We start from the raw sequence: 27,662 nt of genomic DNA on the forward strand, positions 1-27,662 counted from the left end.
TAGTACCCAAAACGCGTGTGGTTTCTTGATTTGATTACATCTGTTTTGTCACTGTCTGCTAGATGAAATGAAATGAAATATGTCTTTCTAATATTGTGGCAATTGCCAAATAAGCTAGACTGTTTTGGTACAAATAATCATTTTTATCTACCTCATTTACTTAAATAACATGACAGAGTATAATTCACAAAGTGCCAACATCAGTCTCGGAGTGAACCAAAGCGTTGTTGTTCGGACATGGAGGAGACCCAGAGAGACTGCAACTTTCGAAGACATGCCTCACTCAGGCCGCCCAAGGGCTACTACTGTAGTGTATGACCATTACCTATGGATTATGGCTTGGAGGAACACTGACAGCAACGCCACCATGTTGAGTAATGCTTTTCCTGCAGCCACAGGATGTCGTGTTACAACTCAAAGCGTGCGCAATAGGCTGCATGATGCGCAACTTCATTCCCAACAACTATGATGAGGTCCATCTTAGTAACCATGACACCATGCAGCACAGTACAGATGGGCCCAACAACACACCGAATGGACCGCTCAGGATTGGCATCACCGATGAGTGTCGCATATGCCTTCAACCAGACAATCGTTGGAGATGTGTTTAGAGGCAACTCGGTCAGGCTGGATACCTACATACACTGTCCAGGGAGTGCAGCAAGGTGGAGGTTCCCTGCTGTTTTGGGGTGGCATTATGTGGGGCCAATGTATGCTGCTGGTGGTCATGGAAGATGCCATAACAGCTGTATGATACATGAATGCCATCCTCCAACCGATAGTGCAACCATATCGGCAGCAAATTGGCGCGGCATTCATCTTCATGGATGACAATTTGCGTCCCCATCGTGCACATCTTGTGACTGACTTACTTCAGGATAACGACATCACTCGACTAGAGTGGCCAGCATGATCTCCAGACATGAACCCTATCGAAAATGCCTGGGATAGTATAAAAGGGCTATTTATGAATGGCATGCCCCACCAACCACTCTGAGGGATCTACACCGAACTGCCATTGAGTAGTGGGACAATATAGACCAAAAGTGTCTTGATGAACTTGTGGATAGTATGCCACAATGAATACAGGATTGCATCAATGCTAGAGGATGTGCTACTGGGTTTTAGAGGTACCAGTGTGTACAGCAATGTGGACCACCACCGCTGAAGGTCGCGCTTTATGGTAGTACAACAAGCAACATCTGGTTGAGCAATAAAAGGGCCAAAATGATGTTTATGATGATCTCTATTCCAATTTTCTGTACAGGTTCCAGAACTCTCGGAACCAAGGTGATGCAAAAATTTTTTTGTTGTGTGTATAAAGCAAAATACCCAAACAGTCATAAGGCTATAAATGGCAGGTATTACAATGTTATTTTTCATAAAATTTAACAATGAAAGGTAAAAATATCTTTCAAAATTAGATGACAGCTGATGATGATAGGCACCACCTTGCATAAAACAGGATTCGTTTTGCTATCACCCTTACAGGAAAGTGTCACTAGATGGCTGTTGGCAGCAACATACTCACAGTCCAGGCCAGAAGATGTGCAGTTGTAGATTAGTAATGACTAAATTCTTTACAACATTTCACCAAAAACACTAAAAAAATAGTTCTGGCTGAACTCCATTTGCTCATTCAAAACCTTATCAGCAGCGTTGTACATACTGGAATAAATTTCCAATTCTTTGAGCAAATCAAGTTTTCTTCCGTTTGGAGCACAATGTAATATTTCTAGCCATTGATCAACATCCTGCACCGTATGTCTTCCAGTGCTAATGTGTAAACCAAAAGCTGTTTTGTTTTGAGAATAGTTATGCTTCCTAAAACGATATCAAAAAAGCAGCCAATCCGGTCTGCATAATAGCCGGCACAGTCACTGCAACTGAACACCTGGTTTATGGAACTTATTGAGCTTTGGGCCCATCTGGTGTCACACAACTTAGTAGTTTGTATACCAGTCCCAACAACTGTCTTGCAGAAGCATTGCTCAGTTTTTTATGACACATAACCATTATACACCGAAGTGTAAAAGAAATTGGTATAGTCATGTGTATTCAAATACAGAGATATGTAAACAGGCAGAATAAGGTCCTGTGGTCAGCAATGCCTATGTAAGACAAGAAGTGTTTGGTGTAGTTGTTAGATTGCTTACTAGTGCTACAATGACAGCTTATCAAGATTTAAGTGAGTCGAACAAGGTGTTATAGTCAGCACATGACTGATGGGACACAGCATCTCTGAGGTAGGAATGAAGTGGGGATTTTCCCATACAACCATTTCACAAGTGTACCGTGAATATCAGGAACCCAGTAAAACATCAAATCTCCAGCTGTGTTCGGAAAAAGATCCTGCAAGAATGGGACCATTGACAACTGAGGAAAACTGTTCATTGTGACAGAAGTGCAGTCCTTCTGGGAATTGCTGCACATTTCAGTGCTGGGCCATCAACAAGTGTCAGCATGCAAACCATTCAATGACACATCACCCATATGAGCTTTTGGAGCCAGAGGCCCACACGTGTTCCCTTGATGACTGCACAACACAAAGCTTTACACCTCACCTGGGCTCATCAACACTGACATTGGACTGTCGATGACTGGAAATGTGTTGCCTGGTTGGACACATCACGTTTCAAATTGTATCAAGCGGTTGGACGTGTATGGGTATGGAGACAACCTCATGAATCCATGGACCCTGCACGGCAGCAGGGGACTGTTCAAGCTCATGGAGGCTCTGTAATGGTGTGGGGCATGTGCAGTTGGAATGATATGGGACACCTGATATGTCTAGACATGACTCTGACAGGTGACACATACGTAAGCATCCTGTCTGATCATGTGCATTCCGACAGACTTGGGAAATTCCAGCAGGACAAAGCAACACCCCACACATCCAGAATTGCAAAAGAGTGGCTCCAGGAACACTCTTATGAGTGTAAACACTTCTGCTGGACACCAACTCCCCAGACACGAACATTAATGAGCATATCTGGGATGCCTTGCAATGTGCTGTTCAGAAGAGATATCCACCCCGCATATTCTTACGGATTTATGTGAGAGCCCTGCAGGATTCGTGGTGTCAGTTCCCTCCAGCACTACTTCAGACATTAGTCGAGTCCATGCCACGTCATGTTGCAGCACTTCTGTGTGCTCACTGGGGCCCTACACCATATTAGGCAGGTGTACCAGTTTCTTTGGCTCTTCAGTGTAGTTCATAGCCATAAATTTAACTTTACTTTGTTATTGACTTTAGGGAAGTTCTTATTGTGACCTGACATTTTTTGTCTTTTTATCTTACTGAACAATTCACGATGTCAGATGTTTTATAGCCATTGGCCACTGAAATTTTCTTAAGGATGGCAATTTCTTTATCCACATTGTTGTGAAGGAAGCCACAATAGACAATGAATCATGGACTGGAATGAAGACATTTTATACCACTGTCTGTGACAAGTGGCATTAACAATTACATCAGTAAGTTTCCTGTAGATGCCAAATATCTGCTTGTTGTTTTGCCTGGTAATAGTATATTCTAAGTAACTGACTGCACACTCCTGTTTTGTTTAAAATGTGAAATTGATTTTTGGACATATAGTATTAATTAATGATACAGAGTTATTAATATTAGCCTTGTTCCCATTAACCAGCAGGAGCCCTTCCATACCTCAGTTAGTTTTGAAGTGTCTTGCTAGGTTGATTGGCAGTTTACTTTTAGTCTTCAGTTTCTGCACATTTTATAAGGATGATTATTTAATACATTCTGCTGGATCATTCCTTTTAAAGCCTGGGGACGGTATTTCTCTCTAATGTTACATATACACTGTTGTACTCTATGTTCACAATGAAGGGACAGCTGACAATTTTTGTTACAATTGCGTATACTCTTCTCTCTATTACATGCTGCACAGTTGCAAAAATGAGCATTTGATGCAATTTTTACTAATGTTAGTTTTGTGTTCCATGGATCTTTTTCATAATAAATCATAATGATGTGGATGAATCATTTTACATTACAATGAAAATTAATCTGTGAGTATGGTTACATCCTGAAATTTTATGAGTTCTTTTTTCAATTTTTTATTTCATTTTATTTATTTCAGTATACAGATGTGAGATAGTAATTCTTACTTACCACCTTTTACATGTTACAATAATACTGATTCTTCTATGAAATAGGAGTTGTCAAGGAGAAACTTTTTTCAGTTTATTTTCAAATTCTACTTTGGTGTCTATCAGGCATTTTATATCCCTAGGTAAGTGATCAACAAATTTTGTTTGAGCATTGTGCACTCATTTTAGTGCCAACGACAACCTTAATGAGGATTGATTAACACCATTTTTCCTTCTAGTATTGTAATTATGCACATCATTGTTCTTTTTCAAATGGAGTGGATTATTTACAACAAACTTCATGAAAAAATAAATGAGGCACTTGGGGCTGGATAATGGTAAACCACATTAAGTAAATTTTACATGAGAGACACTTGAAAGTTTAGAAAATTTATCAAATCAGGTGTTGAACATAAGAGACATGTTTATTGCATTATGAGATACTACATACATTAAGGTATTTCTCTCATATGAAACAGGACATTTTTTTTAATTACTGCACTTAATGGAAAAACAATATTAAGTATAGGGAATACATATAATTTTTTGGCTTATCATTGTATACCACCAAAGTTTGAGTGTCAACATTTGGCTTCACTGATCACAATTCTTGTCACTCTCAGTATAATCTAAGACACTGTCATCAATTACTTCTGGTTCGTTAACTTGCTCTGTGACTTGGTAGTGTGTCAGGGATAAATTATATCCATGATGCACCACAGATGTATAGGGAAGCAGGTCCATGAGGTCAGATAGTTTCTTATGCTGTATCGTAATAGGTCTACGATATTTTGATGTTAAGGTCATAATGCAAGATGTCTGTATTCAATAGCCATGCTTCTTTTGCTGTAAGTCAATTGAGATGAACAAGATACTGGATACTCTGGCGATATCTGCTGTCATAGTAGCCTGCAATGTCTCTGCTTTCTGGAGATGTATTTCTCTTTTCTTCCGCAGGTCATCAGCTTTTTATTCCTCATTGGGTAGGTTGCAAGATTTAATCTCAGTATCAAGCTCATCACATACTTTACAAGTGTCAAAAAGTAGCATCTTGGAGCCTATGTTGTATTCTGAGCAGAAAAACTATCTGTACTTATCTTCTGTAACAATGGAAATTTTCTTTTCCTCACAATAGGGTAGATAATGATCCCATTATAGAGAACTGATTGTCATCTCACAGTCAAAATAAACCTTTCTGGGATTCTTGTGCTTGCTGTAGTGACTTAAGTAAGTGGGTAAGCTTCATACATGCTCGAGATCATCTTCTGTCACTTCAGCTGGATATCTCTGGTGATTTTTATGGTACCCCATTTGATCTTTCTTTAAAAACTCTTTCCCACAACCTAGTTGCTATAAGATGTTTGCACTCTTCCTCTTGATCTGTGTAGTCCACGAACAGAGAGATATGCCTTCTTACAGACACTGATGACTTCGCCTTGAATCTTAATAGAGTACGTACCAATTATCTTTCGAAAAGGCTGCTCTTTTTTCCTTTTTCTCAGGTATGAGCATTTTGGAGGTGCCGTTGAGACACATGAAAAGATGTACAATAGTTGTTTTGTGCATCAAAATTCCCTACATCCCAGAAGTCATGGAATATCATGGAAGTTGCTTCTATCTATGTCATGCATTTCCAATGGCAGTCACATGGAGGTTCCATTTCTCTGGCGGCTACTTTTCTTTTGGTTGGATCACTCGTATACTCTTGATGCTTAAAAATAAAAATGGTGTTGATGTTGCAACTTGTTTATGAAAAAATTGCGTTACTTACAATAATATTATTCTCTTCTGGATCTCCAAAATAACAATAATAATAATTGGTATTATCTAAGTAAAATTATATCATTTTTCTAATATTCTTTGATTCTGTTTAATAGCTATGTTTTAGTATATACTAGATTACACTGGTTTTTATGTTTAGTGCTTTTACGTGACTCTGGTGTCCACTGTCGCCATCAACACCTTCCATCCTTAGCAGGGGAGATGGGCACCTCTCTAACTACAGGTGTGAAGCCTCCCTCCTTACGGAAGACAAAAAGAATGCAAAAGTTGCTAATAATATGATCCTATGTATCTACACTGAACAATACTGAAATTTAACAGCTGTATAGTGGCAACCTACAGTAACCCCTACAACAATACAGAAATTTAACAGTTTTATAAAGACAAGCCACAACAAACCCTATAGCAGGCACCTAGTGATACCCATCGCAAGTATGACAATCATTTATGTTTAATGGCCTCCATGTAAGTATCTTAGCAAGTGTCCCGCAGTTCACAGTGCCACTGCCATGATAACGCGCTTTGCCACATGATATAATATGGAATGCCACATAATTACAGTTTGTGATGCTTACCTCTGATGTTGATGAGATATCACATGTATCTGGCAGATAATCCACATCTGCAACACTGTCAGACCATGAAGATTCACTCTCAAAATCATGTGCTCCACTATCAGTTCCACAATGTATTTCCTGATCCAAACAAGTCACACTGTTTCCTCTGCAAGTCACCGTCTTGGCTGTGAGTTACCATACTAAAGCAAAAATATGGTGTGCTGTGTCTTGGCACAATACAAAACAACAAGTGTGTGCTGCCATCTCTTGATTTATTCAAATACTACTCCACCAATGGCTTGACATCTCTAGCAAATACAAAAAATGTAGAAATGTCCATTTTGCTCATTTTGTGGCTTACCATTATCTAGCCCAGAGCACCTCAAATATACTGTGAAGCAGGGGTGAAAGTCCCACACTCCTTAAACAGATGTCTCCAAGATGATTGTGGGTGAACACCACATATTATTCTTGCACCACATTTTTGAACAACTGGCATTTTTCCTTCTTTATTACCTGCATATTCCCAGATTATGGTATGGGGTTGATATTACAAGCACTACACTTTAACTTGATGTTTTTTATCATTTGATAGTTATGTAGGATTTGTCTTTTACATATGGCACATTGCCAGTTAAATATATAACACACCTTTCCTCCTCCTGTAATTGTAACTTCATCTCCTGTTATTTTCATTATTTTAAAATTACTTGGGTTTAGGTATATGATTTTAAGACTTTTGGTCTTCAATTTTTTCATCAGGTTTACAAACTGGCTCACTCACAATGAATCTTTTAATTACATACTGTCACAGTCTTGTTGGCTCATAATACAAATGCATATTATTACATGCCTCAAGCTAATGATGATGCTTTATAATGCACATTCAACTCTTGTTGTATGATTTCAATAATGGATGGATGTATTGATAGTATTAAAGGGACAATACCACATGGTCATCAGTCCCTTAATTATTTTCGTGTCAAGGTAGGAACAGTTTCCAGAGAGGAAGGGCACAAAAGATAAATCACAGAGGACTCGACTGTACCTGAAAATGAGGAAAACCAAGCGACAGAAACAAGTAGAAGTGAGAGAGGGGCAAAAGGTTGAAGGTTGAAGAGTTGCCCCACCCAGAAAGCAGCTAGAGGCCCTGGGACACATTATGCGACTGGAGACACATTCTCTGGATCCAACCTGTGCTTTCACATCCTCTGTTAGACACAAGAAAACTAGCTACACAGACAAGATAAAATCTCAGGAAAGAGAACAATGATGAGTCTGTCATCCAAAAACAAATGTAAAAGAATAAGAAGAATTAAAATCGTGGGAAGGGCAGCAGCCAGGCCAGACCACCGAATGAGGGCAGCCAATGGCCCCTTGAGTCAGAGCAGGTGATGGGGCACTCCTCCAATGCCTCATGTGGCAGACAAGGCTAATGTTCCCTATGTCACAGAGAGGAGTAAAATCCATTTTCACAGGTAAAACATAAAACCAAATCAGCTGCTTTGATGTCGTCTACTAGCATCAGGGGGAGCGTGTCAGCAACTTTAAGGTTTCCCAATAAGGTGGCAAAATTAAGGCAGTCCAGTAGAATATGGGGCACTGTGAGATGGGTACCAGACTCACAGTGGGGCGGATCCTCACATCAATGGATATGGTTGTGGGTCACCCAAGTGCGGCCAATGCGAAGCCAACAGATTCCCTACAAGAAGCACAAAGGGAAGACTGCCTCATGGCCGTGGTCTCCTTTATGGTTTGCAGTTTATTGAGAGAAACCAGGTCATACCATCAGCACTCCAAGTCTCCACAACTGTCAGCATAAAGTCAACTGAGGTCCAGTTCTGGTACCCCCATCTCCAAAGTCATCGTCCTGTTAGCCAACTTGGCTAGTTGATCAGCATGTTTATTCCCTGGGATCCCAATGTGACCAGGGGTCCATATGAATATCACCACCTGTTCAGCACTGTGAAGTTCGTACGGGAGATTCTGGTTAGTCACAAACAATGGGGGTCAAGGGTAACACTGCTCGACAGCCTAAAGTTTGATCGATACTGGGTCGGACTGTAAAATACTCTGGATAAAGCTGTTAATCAGACAAGGAGTGACCATTGTATTATGATGTTTTTATAGACCAACAGCATGCGCAACAAATGTCAGAGAATGTTTCAGGGAAAGTCTTGAGAACACAGGAAATAAATATCCAAATTATCCATTAGTTATAGGTGGAGACACTAATCTGGTGTCCATAGACTGGGAAAATTACATAATAATCACAGGGGGCACAAGCAAAGAGGTGTGTGAAGTTGTTCTAGGAGTGCTCTCAACATACAACCTTGAGCAATTGGTTAGAAAACCAACTCAAGATGGGAACATACTAGATATCTTGGCAAAAAATAGACCTGATCTTTTTGAGGAAGTTAATCTAGAAGAAAGTATTAGTGACCATAATGTCATTGTGGCTTCTATGTCAGTGGAAGCTGCAAAAAAAATCAAAGAAACAGTGTAGAGTTTTCTTGTTTGGGAAGGCAAATAAAAGCGTCATTAACGAATATCTTCATACTCAGCTCCAAGCATTCACCACAGGACACAAAGATATTGAGCATCTTTGATCGGAATTTAAAGGTACTGTCCACTACGTGCTAGAGAAATATGTGCCTAGCAAAAATATAGCGGAGGGAAAGGGTTCATCTTGGTTCAACAAACATATTAGGAAGTTGCTGAGAAAGCAGAGAATTTTGCACAGTCATTTTAAACGTAGTCACTGCCCTGCTGACAAACAGAAATTATGTGAAATGAAAGCATCTCTCAAAAGGTCAATGAGAGATTCTTTTAATGAATTTGAAAGCAATATTTTATCTGCAGATTTTAAAAATAAGCCCAAAAAATTTTGGTCATACATAAAATCTATGAATGCTACAAATAATTCAATATATTCTCTTGCTGACAGTGTGGGTAATGAACGGACGGTGATAAACAGAAGGTCGAAATTCTAAATCTAGCTTCCAAAAACTCGTTTACGGTAGAGGACTGCAGCATCATTCCCCCTTTCAATTATTTAACAAATGCAAGGATGGCTGACATAGTGTTTAGTGTATTTGGGATTGTAAAACAGTTAATATCCGTAGTTGCCAGGAAGGCATCTGGCCCAGGCAGTATGTTGACTATGCTACAAATATAGCACCATTCTTATCCATCATCTACCAGAGATCACTGGAAGAGCGGAAGTTCCACAGGGCTGGAAGAATGCCCAGCTCATAGCAATCTATAAAAATGGTAGAAAATCGGATGCACATAATTACCGGCCAATTTCACTGACATCGATTTGTTGTAGAATTATGGAACATATTTTGTGTTCAGACATAATGACCTTTCTAGATTCTGAGAAGCTCATCTGCAGAAACCAGCACAGTTTTAGGAAACAGCAGTCATGTGAGACACAGTTGGCCCTCCTTGTGCATAATATACAAAAGACTCTAGATACCGGCTCCCTAGTTGATGCCATATTCCTCGACTTTCAAAAGGCGTTTGACTCAGTTCTGCACTGTCACTTGCTCCAAAAAGTGTGTGCTTACGGTCTATCCGATGACATACACGGTTGGATAGAAAGTTTTTTTAACAGGCAGATAGCAGTATGTCGTCCTGAATGGGGAGATGTCAACAGAAACAAGATTAACATCAGGTGTGCCTCAGGGCAGCGTAATAGGTCCGCTGCTTTTTACAATTTACATAAACGATCTGGTTGATTGTATTGACAGCGGCATTAGACTGTTTGCCAATGATGCTGTAGTCTACAGGAAAGTAGTATCACACGAAAGTTGTAAACAAATCAATGAGGATTTGCAGAAAATAAATGCGTGGTATAATGACTGGCAGTTATCTCTCAATATTAGTAAGTGGAACCTACTGCGTTTAACAAAGCAAAAATCCCCATTAATGTACGAGTACAAAATAAATGTCCAGTCTTTGGAAGTGGTAACATCCGTCAAATATCTGGGTGTGACTATTTGAAATGATCTCAAATGGAATGATCAGATTACACAAGTAACGGGTAAGGCGAACTCTAGATTGCGGTTTATAGGTAGAATCCTGAAGCAATGCAGTCCTTCAACAAAGGAAATTGCTTACAATACTTTAGTTCGTCTGTATGGGAACCTTACCAGTTGGTTCAGAGTAAAGATATTGAGAAGGTCCAAAGAAGAGCAGCAAGATTCTAGACTGGTACAGTTAGCCATCTCGAAAGCGTTACATATCTCATAGAAAGTTTGACACACTTGCAGATAGATGACGCGCTAAATGGAAGGGGCTGCTCACTAAATTCCAAAATCCAATCTTCACCGAGGATGGAGAGCATATATTATTACCACCAACTTTCATATCGTGCAATGATCACCATTCAAAGATAAGGGAAATTAGTGCTTGTAATGAGGCGTGCAGACAGTCATTTTTCCCTTGTGCAATCCGCAAGTGGAACAGAGGGGGAGGGGAATATGACTTTGGTGTGTGAATAGTGCCCTCTGCCACACACTGCTTGGTGGCTAGCAGAGTATATATGTAGATGTAGATTACTTAAGGAATCACTGACAATTAAGAATAACTCAACAGTCCAAGAGTGAAGGTGGCTGACATCTCGAGCAATGGCCATTAATTCTGGAGTGAATACATTGCATCCATTCACCAGGAAGCATAGTTCAATGCATGTTGCATGAATGTAAGCAAAACTGGTTCATTCATCAACTGTAAAGATGTCAGTGTATACCATGCCAGAATCCAGAAATGTTTTAAAATTTCCAAGAACAGGCAGTGAAAAACCATAAGGTCTATTGAGTATTTCAGTTCAAAGGAGATGTTGAGGCAGATCCGAGACAAGATGCACACCATGGGGGTGCTCGTGATTTCTCCCTGACAAGAGGCAACAACATGGGAAGGTGGAGCTCAGAATCGAGACTCTGCATGTGAACTGCGATCATGACTCCACTCCAGACCGTGTCTCTGTTGTGGCAGGTAGATCTCCATACCAGGAAAAAAGACACAGTAGTTTGGATGCTCATAGGAGCAACAAATGTGTATTGCATAGCTGAGCAGCAGTTGTTGGCACTTTATCTGTTGGAGAGGAATGCCAGACTCCACAAGTAGGCTGTTCACAGAGCTGGTCTGAAAGGCACCTGTCACAAGTCAGATCCCACAATGGTGTATGGAGTCCAGTGTTTGCAATGCTGAAAGTGATGCTGAGGCATATGTCAGGCTACGCCATATGTCAGGCTACCAGTCAGAGCTTTGTAGAGCCACAAAAATGTAGAGCTCTGTATCCTAGCTGGTGTTACTGAGACATTAAAGAGTATTAAGGCATGGCCGGCACACTCACTTCAGTTGGCAAAGATAGGGAAGCCATGTCAACTGGGCATCGGCAACCAATCCCACAAAACTATAAGACCCCACCGCACTGAGAATTTGGTCTTCGAGAATTTGATCTGCTTGGGGACGTACAGTACGATGGTGAGAGAAGTGCATGACCCACATCTTGGCACCAGGAAACTGGAAGACATGGTTGAGAGCCCACAGCTGTGTCTTTCCCAAGGGACCTTACAGTCAGTGCTCAGCAATACTTAGAGTTGAGGAGCAACAGTAAATTCAAAAGTTGTCAGGGAGTGTAACACAGTAGACGGCACAGGTGAAGCTAGACACTAGATAAATGGGCATACTCACTACAGAGCCCTGTGGGACCCCATTGTCATGTAGATGGGAAGTACTGCGAGAAGCACCAACTTGAACCCAGAATGTACGGCTAGACAAGAAGTTGTGGACAAAAATTGGGATTTGGCCACAGAGATCCCACTCATGGTGGGTAAATGAGAATGCGCTGAAGCCTTGTGGGTGACAAACTGTACGCAAGTTGAAAAAGCCAGCGATAAAATGTTGACACTGGGCAAAAGCTGAATGAATAGCAGACTCCAGGCAGACCAAATTGTCAGCAATAGAAAGGTCTTGGTGAAAATCGCCCTGAAATGGAGCAAAAAGACATTAAGATACAAGGTACAAACACAGTTATCGGCTCGCCATACATTCAAGAAACTTGGAGAGAATGTTAGTGAGGCCAGTTGGGTCATAACTGTCCATCCCAAGGGGGTGTTCATGTAGTTTAGTAATGGGATATCACAGTTTCTCACCATTGAGACGGTAATCTACCCCATTCGAGAAACAATTGAAAATGACAAGTATGTGATATTGCCAATCCACTGATAACGTTTTTCAGCACTAAGCTGTGGATATGGTCTGGCCCTGGAGCCGTGTTGGGGCAAAAGGCTAGGGCAATGAGAAATTCCCACTCACATAGCATTATAATGTTCCAGGTGATGTGCAGTACATGTTGAAGGAAATTGCTCTACACACTGTTTGAGGACACAAAATGCACACTGGTGACTTTCAGATGTAGAGGCTCAAGCATAAGTAAAAGAAAAATGTTTGGTTGGTTGGTTGATTTGGGGGAGGGGACCAAACAGCGAGCTCATCAGCCCTTGATCTAGGATGGCAGAAATCAAGGAAAGAACAACACAAACAGCAAAGTCCAGTCAAGGTGAAGGGACAACATGCAAACAAGGAGGGAAAAGGAATGTCAGGGCAGCAAGAAGAGGAAGGAACAGGATGGGAGTAGATGGAAAGGAGGAGAGCAGGGGTGCCCCAGAAATGCTACACATGATGGGGCACCAGCACCACCACCAACAACCCGAACTGTCACCCACACCATACAATTATCATGATACAACTGGGGCAACACTAGGGGAAGAAGATGCAAGAAAATGTGAAACAAAACAGCACAACAGGCTAGATAAAATGTAGGGAAAAGGTGGAAAAAACCTGGTCAATATGGAGTAAGGTCAAGGCCTCCATAACCAATGCCTATACTAACTGAGGGATTCACATTCCAGAGGGAAATTCAATAACTTACACCCGAGAGTACAAACCACTTTCATGAAGAGCACTGAGGATAGAAGTAACCATGTGAGGGTCGTCCGCTAACATCTAAGACAAGGAAGGTGGGAGGTCATATTTAGTGCGAAAGTTCAAAATTCAAGGAAATCCAGCAAAACGTGTATCACTGTCAGGGGAGCCCCACAATTACAAAGTGGGAGCAGCTCATTGCAGAGTAAAAAACCTTAGTTCAACATAGCACGGCCAATACAAAGGTGACAGAGGATGACTGGAAGAGGCAGAGAAAAGAACACCATGTGGTGGGTGTCTCCTTGATTGTGGAAAGTTTATTAGACAGGGGGATAGCCTCCCACCTGTCTGTCCACGACTCAGCAAAAACGAATTTGACATAAAGCAGCAAATCTGCCCGGGAGGGGACACACATGGAGAACAGTAGGTAGATGACCACCCTGCCTCCTCCCCTCCCCCCAGCCAGACAATCAGGAAGTTCATTACCTGGGATACGAACATGACCAGGAGCCCAAAGGAAACCGATTGAACAAGCAGCACGGCCAATACCAGTGACTAGGTCGTGGAGGGCAGAGATGAAGGGGTGGCAATAGCCTGAAGGCCACTCGTTGGGTCTGTACATAACAAAACTCATGTGAGGAAGGACTGTTTAATACGGCAGAGGGCCTGATGGGTGGCTAACAGTTCCATAGGAAACAGCCCACACATGGGACACAAGTGATGGTGTCCCGTGCCAACAGAAGGCATTGAGGTATATCCCGTATGACAGGTGGATTTAGAGCCATCAGTGTAAAAAACAATGGCGCCCTGAAACTCCCGTAAGAGTATTCAGAACAAACAACAGAACACCATTGGAGCGATGGAGCCTTTTGGATCCCAGAAGAGATCCACCCAAATCCGGGGCAGAGGAATTAACCTATGGGGGTTGGTCAAGAGAGAACATTTGGAAGAGAACAAGGAGGGGAGATGGAAGTGACGGTGGAGAGCAGCAAGGCAGAAACCATCTGATAGACCCACCTGGGGGTGGCCAGTGGGCGGGTGATGGCCTGAAGCTGTGAAAAGAATAGAATAGGAAGGGTGAGCAGGAGACAACTGGATAGAAACCAGAAGCTGGGACTGCCAAACTGAAAGGGGAGGGACCCAAGCGTCAATCAGAAGACAGAGCTAGTGTGAAAGCCAACGATGGCTACGCAGATACCAAAGTGGTGAACCGGGTCCAAGAGGAGCAGTGTGGAAGGGGCAGCTGACCCATAAACTTGACAACCATAGTCCAGAGGAGATGGAACTAATGTCCGGTAAAAACAGAGAAGGTTCGAATGATCCATGATAAAAGAGGTGTGGGCAAGGAAGCGGAGAACACTGACTTTCCGAAAACAGCCAACCTTCAGATGATAGCTATGGGGCAGCTAAGTAAGCTTGTTACCAAACAAGAAGACCCAAGAAATGGAACTGGGGGACCTTGGTTAGGTGTTGGGCATTGAGATAGAGCTCCGGATCAGAATGGACTGTAGTACAGCAACAGAAATTCACCACCCTGACTTAAGGGGAGAGAATTGAAAACTATGTCAGACTTTCCATATAGAAGCGGATCAGATGGCACCCTAGAACTGTCATTCTGCAATGGGCACCGAGTAGGAGGTAGTCCAAATACAGAAATCATCCACATACAAAGCAGGTGTGACCAATGGTCCAACAGTGGCTACAAGTCCATTAACGGTGACAAGAGAAAGGGCGTTTAATATAGAGCCCTGTGGAATGCCATACTCCTGGGTCCATGGAAAGCTAAGAACAGGACCAAACCACACTCTGAATGACTGATATGACAGAAACTCGTGAATGAAAATCAGTAGGGGGTCCCGAAGACCACACTCTGAGCATAAGGAGCACGCCATGGTGCCAAGCTGTGTTGTAGCCCTTATGAAGGTCACATGACAAGACGGTGGCACTGAGAAAAGGTCTGCCAAACTGCAGTTTCTAAGGGAGAAGAAAACAGCAACAAGATAGTGGTGCTCAGAAAAGGCCTGCCAAACTGCAGTTTCCAATGGAAGCAGTTGATTGATTGGAGACTGTCTCACCTGAACGCTGCACTGGTAAGCAGATAAAAGGAGCCAAGATTCGAGGACCCAACTGAGCCGACAAGCCACCAACTATTCTAGTAACTTTAGGGGACACTGGTCAAGCTGACTGATCATTAACTATCAAGGGATGACAGATACTTGGCAGACTTAAGGACAGGAACCACAATACTGTTCCTCCACTGAGAAGGGAAAGTGCCTTGATGCCAGACATGGTTAAACACCTGGAGAAGATATTGTCATTGTGGAGCATTGAGATGTTGAAGCAATTGGTTATGGATGGAATCAGGGACAGGAGCTGAATCGTTGAAAGAAGAGAGGGCCAGAGGAAGCACTCATTCAGTAAAACGTCCACTGCGGGATTTTGGCTGATGAGGGGTAAGATATAAGGGGGGCGCATGAGCCTGATGTTTCCAGAGGAGGAAGGCAGCTGGTTAGGAGGCTGAAGATGATGCCATCGCAAAATGGGTCGCAAGGTATTCCACAAGAACTGATCGATCTGTACAAGGTCACCTGGAAGGGCAAGGCCTGGAATGGAAGCTGCCACTGACAACCATACAGGGTGCGGAGTGTAGCCCACATGCATGATGAAGGGACATACGAGCCTAGAGATGAGACAAAGTGCTCCCAATGCACCTGTTGTTCTATTTAATTACGTAATGGGGTTTGGTGGGAAGATGTTTAAAGGTAATAGGACAACAGGAGGATGAGTGCCACTTAAGATATTGCAAGGTGCAACACCGATCACAGATAGCACTGACAATGACCGTACTTCACCAAGGAACTGGTTGATGGTGAACGAGGCCTGTAAAGTGGGGCACGACAAAACCACCAGTGTAGATTATCTTATTGCATAACTCACGGATGACTTCATCAATGCAACCTGATAACCAGGGTGGAAAAATGATCTGGGAGGTATAGAGGCCAATCAGCATGATGGAAAGCCTAATGGGGTAACCTGGGCTTCAGGACGCTAGGAGGGAGCAAGAGAATCAATGGAAAATGGTCATTATCACAGAGGTTATTGTTTGGCAACCACTGTATGGAAGGAAGAAGGGGACGGGAAGAGATCAAAAGATCAATGACAGAGAATGTGCCATGTGTGAAACTATAATGATTATGGGAACCATCATTAAGAAGGCACAGGTCATTGTCCGTTAGAAAATGGTCAATGAGGAGCACCGGACTAGGTGAAAAAGTGCTGCTCCACAAAGGGTGGTGGGCATTTAATTCTCCAAGGAGGAGGAAGGGAAGGGGGAGATGCCGAAGGAAGGCAGTTAGACCAGCAGATGTAGGTGGTCTGTCAGGAGGGAGATAAGAGACTGCAAACCATGACCACAGAGTCCAAGTGGACCCAGATGGTAACTGCTTCCAATGAGGTACGGAGAAGGATCCATGTACAAACAATATCCATACAGACCAATGCACAGACACCACTGGAAACCGTCAAAGGGCTGACCCAGTAGCAACAAAGCCCAAAACCCATGAAGGGTCAGTAAGTGATCATCATCAGTAAAATTAAATTTCTCAAAAATGACACAAGCTGCTGAGTAAAAGAAAATATGAGATTGCGACTCTGGGAGGTGATGATAGTGCCCATTACAGTTCCAGTGAATAAGCACGGAGTGGATATCCAGATGGAAGGCAAAAGTGCTCGAGCCAGTCAAGGCGCCAGGTCACTATCGGTCACCAACAAGGATGGGGTGATACCCATATACAAAATGTCAGACTCAGGTTGTGAGGAGGGAGACAGCACATCTGTGGGGGCATCAGGGGGATGGAGGGGGCGGGGGTCCTTGTCCAGAGACTTACGTTTCTTCTTCTTCCTTTCATAGGTTGAGGAAGGGAGGGCACAGAGGGAGAGCAGGCTTCTGCAAGATCCAGAACCGAAAGAAAGTGGGCGACCTTGAGACGCACAGACTGTGTGTCCCGTGGCCAAGTTGTGGTAGAAGGCCTCCAGCCTGAAAGACGCTGGGGGGGGGGGGGGGGGGGGGGGAAGTGGTCCCGGGAGGAAGTCCCATCACTGGCAGGCACCGAACAAGGGCGCAAAAAAAATGGTTCAAATGGCTCTGAGCACTATGGGACTCAACTGCTGTGGTCATAAGTCCCATAGAACTTAGAACTACTTAAACCTAACTAACCTAAGGACAGCACACAACACCCAGCCATCACGAGGCAGAGAAAATCCCTGACCCCGCCGGGAATCGAACCCGGGAACCCGGGCGTGGGAAGCGAGAACGCTACCGCACGACCACGAGATGCGGGCGAACAAGGGCGCACTTCTTCCACTGGGGAGGGGGAGCGGCACCTGGAGGGGAGGGCGTGGGAACCATAGGGGAGTGGGAGAGGAGAGGGGGACATGACTGTGGTAAGGAAGGGGTAGGTGGGGGATAAGATGTAAAAATGGCAAAAGTAGAAGCCATCGACACAACAAGAAGTCAGTCAAATTTCTGACAAGCCTCAGTATAAGACAAATGATACAGGGACTCTTGTATCTTCTGGAAGACACGTGCCCAACACACAGGCACCAAAAGCATCACAAGGGGAGCAGGATGTATGGCTTCACATGACACCAGTAACACATAACCTTCACCATCTCTGGGAGGGTATCTCCCTCAGAAGCCAAAATGAAGGTGCTGGTATTGATTTGATAAAGTACGAGGTCCCTATGAAAAATAACTTCCTGAACCACATTCAGAGACTAGTGAAGTGTAATGGACACCACATCTCTAAGATGATCACAAGCACAAAGCGCTGCAGATTGATGGCAGAAGTAGTTTTAATCAACAGGGAACCTGACTGCATCTTACTGCGGGATTCCACTTTGCCAAACTTGCCTTTCATATTTTCCACAAAAAAAAAAAAAAAAAAAAAAAGGCTTTGTCATGAATGTGTCCCCGTCTGACCTAATACAGAGCAGGTAGTGGGGAAAGTGTTTCACCTCACGTAGGCAGTCCTAGCCCTCCTCCCAGAGTGTAGCCAGGGAATGGAAGGGAAGGGAAGGCTTCAGGATCATAAGAAGAAGCATTCAATAATCTGTTACCACTTGAAGTTAGATTAGATAGATAGGTTAGATTAGATAGATAGGTTAGATTAGATAGACAGGTTAGATTAGATAGATAGGTTAGATTAGATAGATAGGTTAGATTAGATAGATAGAAGAAGGATGAAAGATAAAAGGCATGAGGAACAAAACTGTAAGAAAAACAGGAAACCAGGTGGATAGCCAGGTTGACATAAGTATAAACACCGAGAGAGGAAGAAGGAGACTGCGGGGAAGGAGAGAAGATGGGAAGGGAGGGGCACGGGGAAGGAAATGCAGCCCAAGAAGGGAGAATGGGCTGCAACAGATTGGGGGGCCTGTGGGCATCACACACTAACTCATAAAAGAATTGTGCACCCTCTGGGGAACAATATGTTTGGCAACAGAGTTGAATCAGTGTAGACATCACCAGTGGTCCAATGGTAGAAACATACCGTGCCCAGCATTCTCCTTTCAGTTATTTTATGAGGTGGTGGACGTGGGCACGTAGCCATATGAAGGCAACGAGGTGCTCCATTGGTATATATCTCTTATGGCATTGGAGAAACTGTCTGCAATCTATAATGGCCATGGCAATTTTTTTTTTTTTGTGCAAGGTAAGGGGGGGGGGGGGGGGGGGGGGTTCCACCACAGCATTGTCTTTCAAAGGGGGATCCCAAGGAAGTGTCAGCTGCTGAAAGAATTGCTGCATTTGGGGGCTGGACAATCACATTAGTAGCTACATGTGGTGGGTTGTGAAGGGCAATGACAGTGGTGAAAGCATCCCAGTCACCTTTGGAGAGTGAGTCCATCTGGGTGGATGCCCAGGCAAGGCCACCAAAGGAGGGCCAAAACAATCAGAATGTTATCACTGTCACAAACGTCATCACGGACTCTCCAATGAATGGATGGGAGAAGACCTGGGCTGCAAATGGAAAGAGCAATGGCCAAATAAAGACACATATGCCACACCAAAGTGTGTGAGACCTCCAGTATTGAAGAGGCAAAGATTGAGCTCTGTGAGCAATTTTTCGACAGCTTTGCTATGGCCATTGGTCATAGTTCCACACCACAAAGGGTTGTGGCCACTGAAGTCACCCAGTATTAGGAAGGGTGGTGGGAGCAGAGGAGCAGTGCAGACAATGCATTCTGGGACACTTCATCATCAGAAGGGAGATACACATCATAGATGGTAAATCCCAGAGATGTTTTCATGTGAACAGCCACAGCCTCCTAGGACGTATTGAGTGACATTTGTTTGCTGTAGACAGAGTACGAAAGTATGTGCAAACACCAACCAATGCTCTTTCATGGTCAGTGTGATTCCTAGCTCCAATAGCCATGGACGGTAGGTGTCCACATTGCAGGGACACAAAGTTTCCAGCAGGGCAGGAAAAAAAAAAAAAAAAGAGAAACCAGAGGAAAGGCACAATAGATGTCGTAGTTAAGCCAAGTGGCAGAAAAAGCTGCAACAGTTCCACTGGAGGATCATGCTATCGGTTTCCTGTGGGGGCGTGAAGGGAACAAGGAGGCAGGTCATGTGTCAGGGCCGCCTGCTGCTACTGGTTGTGAAGATTATCAACACACATTTGTTCCAAATCAGGGTGCATGACGGGTTCAGGGCCAGAGGGGCCACCAGGAACACTGCCTTGGATGCAGAGGGGGTACATGTGGGGTCTGGCAGCAAGGAGGCCACCAGAATCTCCCTCTTTTTTTGGAGGACTATTATTTGTCTTTGGAAAATTTAGACTTCTGCAAAGGCTTGTCTGCCCCAGATTCTGGAATAGATGAATAAGTCTATGAACTGCAATCTGTAGCTCCTTCAGCCCCTGGCTGGCATCAGGTTGCAGGTCAGCAATGTCCTGTGCAGGGAGCATCCCTTTCTGATAAGAAGTGCTGGAGGAGGTTATTGCTTCTCAGGTGGGGGTTGCGGACTGATAAGCCTGGCAAGTGAGTCTATACTCCCAAAGGGGCTTTGGGGGAAGCAGGAGGAGGAGGACCCCCCAACCATTAGAGGGGCAGGTGTACTCAATTGGCCCCAAAGGCCAGACTAAGAAGACACAGAAAGTGATGGAAAAGTCACTCAAGATGATGACATCATCGTAGCAGTAGCATAAGACATCATTGTATGTGTAGGATGTAGGCAATCATATTTCTTCTTGGCCTCTTTGTATGTGAGACACCTATAAGATTTTGTATTCTTGGATTTTCTTTTCTCATTTGAAAATGATACAGTCTGGTAAACAGAGGGGGAACGGTGCTCCTCACAGTTGACACAGATGAGGGGAGGCACAAGGAGCATTCTTGTGCAACTGACGGCCATAATCCTTGTAAACAGGACTGGTGTTAAAACACAAATATGTGTCCAAACCGCATGCATTTGTAGCATCGCGTGGAAGAAGGAACACACAGCTTTATTTCACAGTGTACAGTGTCACCTTGACCTTATCAGGCAACGAGTCACCTTGTCAAAGGTCAACAAGGAGGCTCCAGTACCCACTCTGTTGTCATTTGGTACCCACTGAGCATGACACAAAATGCACACATCGTTACTTCAAATTAGCTAGAAACTTGGCATCAGTTTGTGAAAGGAGATCTCTGTGGAAAAAATACTCTTCACCGTATTCACATTTTTAGGTGGGTTACACTGGCAGAAATGTCATCCAGCTTATCACAAGCAAGCAAGCAAGCAAGCAAGCAGTGCCTGTGACTGAGCAGGAGAGGCCATTTTATGCAGAACAGAGCCACTTTTCATTTTTGAAATCACTGTCTCTTCCCCAAACCTGTCCTTACGGTGTTCGATGAAGAACAATCACTTTGTAGTCAAAGAGGAATCCCTGCCTACCCTAGAACAAACCAAGTATTAGTGGGAGTAATTCTTGTGTTTTCTTTGTCCCCTATGTTCCTCCCCTGGTGTAGCCAGGGAAGGAAACATTTTGGGGTCATACCTCTCCATAATATAATATGTCAGCTCCAGAAGAGACTGCTGGAGCCACGTAGCCACCAGCAGAAGAAAGTTTAATTCACTTCATTGGAAAATCTTCTGCCATAGTACCACCCATTCTGAATGGGGGCTCTCACTATGAGGGCCACCCGACCACAGCAGCCAGTGAACTGTTGCTCAGAGTCCCTATCCCCCAGCCATGATGGGTACATACTCCTTGGCATGCATGTGGAGTTTCCGGGTTTTGGGCATTGTACTGTTGCCAGAAAGTAGGGTGCAAAGAAAGAAAGAAAGAAAGAAAGAAAGAAAGAAAGAAAGAAAGAAAGAAAGAAAGAAAGAAAGAAAGTCCCAAAAGTTGGATAGGTGGTCTTCCCCACATGATCCACAGTTCTGTAAAATTTAAAAAAGGACTAGCAAATCAAGCCCAAGAAGGGGACTATATGATTTATAACAAAAAGCTTTAGAAGGCCGGGAAAGTAAGAACAAAAGTTTCCAAAACACAAACTTGATCCAAGCACAGTCAGCACCAAGAAAACTGTTCAATGGGAATGCAGAGAGGAATGGGAAGAAGATAGCTTGCAGCTCAGAAAGGAAAGTAGCACTGCATGGGCTGGGGCCCCATGGTGGCTAAGCATGTACTCACAAAAGAGATATGAGCTCCCCTTGGGGGGGGGGGGGGGGGGGGGGGGGGGAGTACGATTTGAATGGTAAGTCATTTTAAAAGTAGTAACAGCAAGGTCGATTTGTTACATGTTCACTTTTACTACTGGAGTTGCCTCTCCTTACATATTTTATTCAGCTGTTATACACTGTTTTGCATCCTACTTTATTGTATAAAATTTTCTTAGGCTACGTTTTCTCAACTTGTTTACAGATCTGAAGAGGGCTGTAGAAAGCAACAAAAACTAGTCCTCATGCTTTAATTATTTAACAAAACTAGCAGTACAGGCATTGAAAGCTTTTTATGTTAATTTTTTTTATTTAATAAATTATTTTGGGACTGCTGTCTCCTGCCTGACAGTGTCGGGCTTCACTAATCTTGAGTATGCCATCTAACCTGGGTAGTTGGGTGGCATGCATCAATTTAACCTCATCTGGCATAACAGACTCCTTAAAGAGGCTCCCTCTCTCTGAACAGGGTCATGTCTCATCATTGAGTAGCAGTAAGAATTTGTGCTGGTAATCTTCAGTATTTGATACTACAATCACACTATCTTTATCAGCTAGCAAGGCGGCAAATTCCTTGACCTCACAAAACAGGTAGACACACAGTTATTCTTCCACCCAAATGTTATGTTTTGCTGGTTCAGTCTCAGCTAGAATACAGGACAGGAAATTCAGCACAGTAAGTAATTTCATTATGAATAACTAGATACTCTCATGGAGAGAGAAACTATGTGTAACACATGCAGAGTGAAGCAAAGACAAGCTCGCTCACTCGGGGTCAGTACCACTGAAGTCAATCCATGATGCCACCATATCAGTCACACCTTCTTTTTAATAATAATAATAATAATAATAATAATAATAATAATAATAATAATAATAACCATCACGTGCCCTAGTGCATGGGGGAACTGGCACTTGACTTGTCTGCCTGTTTTCACAATAGTGCAGATAATAGACAGCTCCTTTTCTGAAGGTTCCGTTTGTGCCAGGGGTTGAGCTAAGCTATCTGCGGAAGTGTCAGCTTCAAACACTGGAGTGCAGTGTTGTGGTCTGAGGAACAAACATAACCTCATAGGTGTATATAGTGAGCCACTATTAAAACTGTGACTTTCTCTTGATATTACCCTGTAAGTCCAGAGCACATCAAAACGAGTGGTGGATGCAGCACATCATCCCTAAGCCACACACGAGAACTTTCCTGCAGATCTTTTTGCACAAAAACCTCCATCTCCAAGTCTGACAGGGTTTATAGCCTGGATGTTCCCCATTCTGGTACAGAATTGTTGCACACCCTGTGTACATAGCTCAGGAACAGCTAGCTGCAAGGAAGATAGTGGGATAAAATCTGCTGGAACTTGCAGCTGCTCAGCAGAGACCAATAAGATCTGAAGCATTGTAAGTCTTCCTTCACTATCATTCACAATTTGAGTAGGACCAAGGGCAGAGGGGCAATTTTGAGCAACCAATGTAATCACTACCATTCTGTTGCTGGTGGAATGGCAGGTTATACTGTGGGCGGAGGTGGTGACAGCTGCACAGTAGAAGTAGTCTGCGGAAAACTTGGCTATCCAATGGTTTCCATGAAGAGTATGGTAGTGGGCCCAAAATGTCCACGTATAACACAGAAATCTTGCTGCTGACTTTAGGAAGTGAGCGATCAACACAAACGTGCATGCCAATCTTGTTACGCTGCATATGCCCACATGTGACAGTCTTTTTGTACTTTAGGCCACAGGACTGTTGGAGACAAACTTGGCTGTGGCTTCAAGTCCTGGGTGGACCAGGTTATGCAGTGCATTGAAAACATGGTGATGTTCTGGTTCATAGGGTCACTGCTTCCCCTTTGTAACACTTCTGATACTAAATGTAACTGGGTTTTCTCTTTTGATGCTAGTCACTTGTCAGGATGAGCATTACTGCAAAGGGCATTTGATTCTAAAGCATTATGTCAGGGTGAAAATACTAAATAAATTAATTTTTCTCTCTTAACAACATGTGCGCAGAGTGGGTTCTTCCTTGGCTCGGGTATGAGGTAGAATGAAACAGCATTTTTACATAAGATACCTTTTACTGAAAGTTTTGTACAACTGTTTCCTTACTGGATGTTCTGGCTCGGAGAGCGGCAGCTGTGTCATTCGTGAAGCCTTCTGCTGCGGCAGCGGCGTCGTCTGATTACGCATGGCGATGTGTATCTCATGTCGCCGTTTCGCCCAGTTGACTGGAGATGCACATTGTGCTGTGGCCTGTTTAATTATTGAGAACGAAGTCGTGAATCGGACGGTGATACCTTGGATGTGGCGTCCCAATGTTTCTCTTCTCTATGCGGCCGCGTGTGTCAGTGTTGTGCGTCGGCCAGCGGAGCGGCGCGGCGGGGGAAGTCCAGTGTCCCGGACTCAAACAACGGACTCCAGCTTGCCAGTCTTTGGCTGTCCGATCTTCATCCCAGCTCACAGGTGACTGCTGATGTGAGGCCGTCTCCTTCCTGTCCTCACGAGTCACCCGAGTACGTAAAAATCAGCCTTCAAATACCTTTTAACTTCTGTCCTCTGGCGGCAAGGCTGCGGCTTGCTATTCCATCGCAGCAGCGGACTTTGTGCTTCTGTGTATGATGTAGTCTCTTCCTGCATGACGGTCTTCAGCACCGAAACTGAACTGAAAACTACTACTCTTGTCGGGCCCACTGCGCTTCGCGTATTTATTCACTTCAGTTCACTGGAGGTGAATGAATTCATGGTCATTGCCTCTTCTGTCACATTGAAAAGCTTCTCGAAGAATCTTCTAAACGTCGGTCATTGGCTCTTGGAATGTAGGCGAGGGCCTTTGATCACATGTGACAATTGAGAAACACGTAAGCTGAATCGTGAATCGACAGCATCCGCTTATGTGGGGAGGGCAATGGCTTCTCCGGAACGTGCCGACTTCACGGTCATTGGCTCTTCTGTCACTGCTGCTCTGCCCGCTGTTTGACAGTGTGTAATAATTCTAAACTAAGTTTTCCATTTATTTTCTGATTTCTACTTCACTTCACATTGGTTTCACTAATTTATTTACCTATCTTAAGTACCACTCAACACCTTTACTAAATCACAGTAAATATGGCCAGCACATTAGTAGTTAATACTCATCTCATCTACAATGCTGCTTGCTGCTCCTGTATAAGATGGCGCAAAATAGAATCTTCCCCTAGCTTAGGTAGCACCTGTCACAGATCCAAGAGAAGCAGTCAGCAACGAGGTTGTTTTTGCCTGCTATGAGGTCCACATCAGTTATGAACTGTGCTATATACTCCGCATGCCTGCATTGATGTGGTAAACAGAGGTTTGTGCCTTGCTGAAAGGTAGCTGCTAGTGGCTTTTATCTCCCTTCAACAGATGGCCAGAAAAGCTCGAAAGATGAGTAGATAACACACTACTCATGATCAATAGCACCCTGTTTTTGCAGCTGTGCCATAAGTTCTTAGGAAAGAATGCGGGCAGCAGCTGTTTGCCATCGTTTTTTTGAGGTCTTGGAAAGCTGGACTCCATGGTATTTTACAATTTCCTGTAGTATATTTACTGGTGAGTAGTGTAATGAGTGGCTCCTGGACACCACCTAAGGGTGGACTACACCAGTGTTAATCAAAAGTTAACTGCAGTTAAGTTGGCATTCAATCGTGGTTAACACCAAATTCAACTACACCAGCCTTGGTTAAATGAGGGAGTTAAGCAAGGTTACAGCTGACCAACGTCAGAGGTTCATTAATTTTTAATTGATCGTGGTTAAAATGACAACCATATTGGTGTACTTGTGGAAAGGGGAAATCCTTTCAAAGAATATCGGGACACAAAATTGGAAGAGAGATTTAGTGGTGTTTATTAGACTACATCAATGAGAGGTTGGAATTTTGTACTTATTGGTAGAACCCTGTCTCACGAAAGATCTGACTCCTGATGACATTAGGAGCACAGGCAACTAAAACATTTAATACAGTTATTGGTGACAGTGCTAATGTACATAGTACAACAGTGCAAAGAATTACCTGTGATATTTCGAGGGTCATATACACAATGTCTCCACAGTTCACAAAGTTTTCTTCTCAAGCAGCATTAAACTCCATGAATGATGGTTTCAGCATACTGGGTGGATTTCCTGGAGTCATTGGTACAGGGGATTATATTCACCTAAGGATTCACGCTCCTCTGAGACACAATGCAGATCTTATCCGCAAAAGAAAATACTTTTCCATTTACCTGCCAAACCACCAGTGATCAAAATTTAATAATACAGAACATTGCTACTGGGTGGCCTGGAAGGGAATTAAACTGTATTACTGTATTTTACGATAACTCCAGTTTCTCCCCAACCCTACACCCATCTTTTTTAAAAACAACAAAGCTCTAAAAAGATATCAATTTCAAAATTTGAGAAATTCGGTCTCTCTTTCTTGCTTTCCATACTTACTATAAACTGCATGTAAATACCAAGGTGGTTAGAGGTATGTACCACAGACAGCACTCACCATTAACTCTACATGTCTAATGGGTGCCTTCCTTTGTAACACACCAAGTTAACCACGGTCAAATTCCCAGCCAGCTGAATGCATTCTGCTAATGGGGTGGGGTGGGGGGGGAGGAGAGAGAGAGGAGAGAGGGGGGGAGAGAGAGAGGAGAGAGGGGGGGAGAGAGAGAGGAGAGAGGGGGGGAGAGAGAGAGGAGAGAGGGGGGGAGAGAGAGAGGAGAGAGGGGGGAGAGAGAGAGGAGAGAGGGGGGGAGAGAGAGAGGAGAGAGGGGGGGGAGAGAGAGAGGAGAGAGGGGGGGGAGAGAGAGAGGAGAGAGGGGGGGGAGAGAGAGAGGAGAGAGGGGGGGGAGAGAGAGAGGAGAGAGGGGGGGGAGAGAGAGAGGAGAGAGGGGGGGGAGAGAGAGAGGAGAGAGGGGGGGAGAGAGAGAGGAGAGAGGGGGGGGAGAGAGAGAGGAGAGAGGGGGGGGAGAGAGAGAGGAGAGAGGGGGGGGAGAGAGAGAGGAGAGAGGGGGGGGGAGAGAGAGAGGAGAGAGGGGGGGGAGAGAGAGAGGAGAGAGGGGGGGAGAGAGAGAGGAGAGAGGGGGGGAGAGAGAGAGGAGAGAGGGGGGGAGAGAGAGAGGAGAGAGGGGGGGAGAGAGAGAGGAGAGAGGGGGGGAGAGAGAGAGGAGAGAGGGGGGGAGAGAGAGAGGAGAGAGGGGGGGAGAGAGAGAGGAGAGAGGGGGGGAGAGAGAGAGGAGAGAGGGGGGGGAGAGAGAGAGGAGAGAGGGGGGGGAGAGAGAGAGGAGAGAGGGGGGGGAGAGAGAGAGAGGAGAGAGGGGGGGGAGAGAGAGAGGAGAGAGGGGGGGGAGAGAGAGAGGAGAGAGGGGGGGAGAGAGAGAGGAGAGAGGGGGGGAGAGAGAGGAGAGAGGGGGGGGAGAGAGGAGAGAGGGGGGGGAGAGAGAGGAGAGAGGGGGGGAGAGAGAGGAGAGGGGGGGGAGAGAGGAGAGAGGGGGGGAGAGAGAGAGGAGAGAGGGGGGGAGAGAGAGAGGAGAGAGGGGGGGAGAGAGAGAGGAGAGAGGGGGGGAGAG

The 27,662-nt window shown here is 44.2% G+C and overlaps 1 long non-coding RNA gene across 1 annotated transcript; it reads right to left on the minus strand.

The window, feature by feature from the left end:
- Nucleotides 1-4,519: 4,519 nt before the first annotated feature.
- Nucleotides 4,520-26,332, minus strand: LOC124607124. Its single transcript, XR_006978777.1, has 2 exons — nt 26,117-26,332; nt 4,520-5,824 (listed from the first exon to the last, which is right to left on the minus strand). It is a non-coding gene; the product is annotated as an uncharacterized LOC124607124 (long non-coding RNA).
- Between the last annotated feature and the right edge of the window lie 1,330 nt (nt 26,333-27,662).

The sequence above is a fragment of the Schistocerca americana genome, chromosome 3 (genome assembly GCF_021461395.2).
Source record: "Schistocerca americana isolate TAMUIC-IGC-003095 chromosome 3, iqSchAmer2.1, whole genome shotgun sequence".
Taxonomy (NCBI): domain Eukaryota; kingdom Metazoa; phylum Arthropoda; class Insecta; order Orthoptera; family Acrididae; genus Schistocerca; species Schistocerca americana.